General features: G+C 36.5%; 1 protein-coding gene across 1 annotated transcript in view; it reads right to left on the minus strand.

Moving 5' to 3' along the window:
- Positions 1 to 3,246, minus strand: part of LOC106872587 (uncharacterized) — a 12,136-nt gene extending 8,890 nt beyond the window's left edge. The window contains exon 1 of the mRNA XM_014919621.2: positions 2,769 to 3,246. The gene's annotated coding sequence lies outside the window, so the exon portion shown is untranslated. The remainder of the gene's footprint in view (positions 1 to 2,768) is intronic.
- Between the last annotated feature and the right edge of the window lie 173 nt (positions 3,247 to 3,419).

A 3,419-nucleotide genomic window follows, 5' to 3' on the forward strand; every position in this document is an offset into this window, starting at 1 on the left:
TGGTTTGTTTGCATCCCCATAACTTAGTGGTTTGACATAAGAGACTGCTAGAATAAGTACCAGGCTTTAAAGAAAATAGGTCCTGCGAGTGACTCATTCAAATAAAACCTTTCAAGGTAAGTGCCCCAGCATGGCCACAGTCTAATGAAAGAAACTGACAAGAGATAAAACATACCTACACAACTGTGCATCCCCACCCCCATCCAACTTTGTTTCCTCATAACTTAAAAAATAAATATTTTCAATGAAATTTTCTACAAATACTTTTAAAATGGCTTCCTAACCACATGGTTCCAGGTTCAGTCCCACTGCATGGCATCTTGGGCAAGTGTCTTTTACTATAGCTTTGGGCCAACTAAAGGCGTGTGAGTGGATTTGGTAGAAGGAGAGTTTGAACACAGAAAAAAAATCATTTTATTTATATAATAGTCAATTTCATATCATCTACGCACGTTTCAATTTCAATTTCTTACCTTTGTTCATATTTTGCTATTAAGATTACATTATGCATTTGAAAGGTAAAAATCTCTTCAGGGCAAATATTCGTTCATATCGTAATGGGTGAAGACTTACTTATAGACTGAGATAGTAGCATGCTTTTGTGTGTTTATGCGTGTCAGCATGTGTGGCTTTTGGATTCCTTTCTAAAAATATATATATGTATGCAAGTGTGTCTCTGTGTCTGTATTTGTCCTCCACCACCACTTGACAACCGGTGCTGGTGTGTTTACATCCCTGTAACTTAGGAGTTTGGTAATAGAATAAGTACCAGCCTTTAAAAAAAAAAAAGCCTGGGGCCAACTAATTTGACTAAAAAATTCTTCAAGGTTGTGCCCCAGCATGGCCACAGTCTAATGACTGAAACAAATAAAAGGTTATGAGGAAACAAAGTCAAGATGGTGGGGATACACACTTCTGAAGTTATACCAGATTAATCAATGTTTGTGGTGCCATCTTAGGATGTTTTGAAAACTGCCTCAAGAATGAAATATTAGGACAGCCACAAGAAGTTACCTTTTGAGAAAAATACAAACTTTTCTATCATTCCAGTGATTTTTAGCATTTTTCTTATTTTTTGTTTAAGGTTTTTGGCATTAAGAAGGGCATCCATCCGTAGAAACCATGCCAAATCACACTGGAGTCTGGTGCAGCTCCTAAGCTTCCCAGCCCTGGTCAAATCGTCCAACCCTTGCCAGCATGGACAATGGTCATTAAATGACCATTGTCCATGATACAAATTCCCCATTTCAAAGTGATCTAAATTAAAATCTTCCATCAAAATTCCACATTAATTTTTATTCCGAAACCATCTAAGTAATGACAAAGTTATGTTAATAAATTCCTCAATATGTTCAACGTTAATTACAACAAAGGTCATGCATTTCACCAGAAATTTGGTAAGAAAATGGTTAAAGGTTATCATAAAACATAAGAGATGTAAAACAAGCTTTATGTGGTCAGTCTGCATGCAAGAAATAGATGTTAAATTTCCCTCAAACCACACTGTAACATCTTAAAGAAATGTACTCTGTTAGATAATAAAGTTTGATAGATACATTGTCTGACTCATAGATGAGATGGTCATGAAAGGAACGATTTTGATCAAACATCTGCTTGAGCAGAGTTCGTCTGAAACAGCTGACCTCCTAGAAACAACAGCTAAAATCGCCTGCATATCATACTAGTGTTTTGAAAAAGGGAAGGACATGCTGGGCAGATCATACCTGAAAATAGTAGGGATGGTCACAAGTGGAAAGCCTTATATATTAGGTCTGCTCGATCAGGGCAGGTTTGGAGAGAAAAATAGAAAGGAGAGTGGAAAAAACAAAAGATTAAAGTAAAAAAGAAGACAAAATGATGGAGAAAGAATGAATGAGGGAAAAATAGAAAGGATAATGAAAGAAGCAAAATGTGAGAAAGGGGAAGGAGAAAAGGAGAAGGAAAGAGACTGAGAATGAAAGAGAATGAAGAATTATAGAAAAGAGAAAAATATATATATATATATATAGAGAGAGAGAGAGGGAATAAGAGACATGAGCTGAATACAAGAAAGAAAGAGAGGAAGAAAATTGATAGAAAAAACATAAATAAAGAGAGGAAAAGAAAAAAAAACTGGAAGAAACTTTCTCGAAAATTGGTTAAAGGAAATAGAAGAGGAAAAGAGAGTCAGACAGACAGATAGATGATAAACAAACTGATAGATAGGTAGACAGGGAGATAAGTGGATAGATAGATAGATAGATAGATATAGACAGATAGATGAGTAAATAAATGGATGGATAGATAGATAGATAGATAGATAGATAGATAGATAAATGAATAGATAGATGCATGGATAGATATAGATAGATACATACACAGACAAACAGACTGATAGATAGAGAGATAGAAAGAGCGATAAATATAGTTACATATAGATATAGATAGACAAACAAACAAAATACGGATAGACAGGTATATGGAGTGAGATAGAAAGAGAGAAAGAGAAGTCGATACATAGTAAACAGACGGACGGACAAACAGACAGACGGACGGACAGATGAATGGGCCTATTCTGTTGATGCAGTTTTGGTTACTTTTTCTGATGAGTTGTTATGGACATTGTATACAATAAGTTCGTTATCATTATAATTATTATTTTATAGATGCAGAGATAGAAAGATAGATAGCTCAAGTTACACAGAGAGACAGACAGATAGGCAAGCAAAAGACAGTCAGACAGATAGATAGATAGAGAGAGGGAGAGAGAGAGAAAAACAAATACTTACCGAAGACATCAATGATTTCAGTTTGATTGGTTTATCGTTGCTTGTGCAAGACGGTGGATCCTGCTAAGTGTCGCCCTCTACCAGAGACACTGGCAGTTAAGCTCTTGAGTCATTCTCGTCACTTTGACTGACAACATTAGTCAATTGTAAACTGTAGTGAGGGACACACAGACAGATGTTTGAATGGATTAATATTTCAACAACAACAACAACAACAATAATAATCCTTTCTACTATAGGCGCGAAGTCTGAAATTTTGAGGAAGGGAGCTGTTGAATTATATTGATCCTGGTAATTACTTGGTTGGTATTTATTTCATTAACCCCCAAAAGATGAAAGGTAATAATAATAATAATAACAACAACAACAATAATAATAATAAATGTGAAAAAGAAAATGTGGACTGGTGAAACCAGATGGTTACACCAGGCTCCAATCTGATTTGGCAGAGTTTCTACAAATGGATACCCTTCCTAACGCCAACCACTCCGAGAGTGTAGTGGGTGCTTTTACGGCCACGCTCAAAATAGTGTATTTTACGTGCCACCTGCACAGGAGCCAGTTTGGCGGCACTGGCAACGATCTTGCTCGAATGTCTTTACACGTGCCATCCAGCACAAGTGCCAGGAAGGCGATGCTGGGCACAGGTGC

This window comes from Octopus bimaculoides, chromosome 26, assembly GCF_001194135.2.
Source record: "Octopus bimaculoides isolate UCB-OBI-ISO-001 chromosome 26, ASM119413v2, whole genome shotgun sequence".
NCBI lineage: Eukaryota > Metazoa > Mollusca > Cephalopoda > Octopoda > Octopodidae > Octopus > Octopus bimaculoides.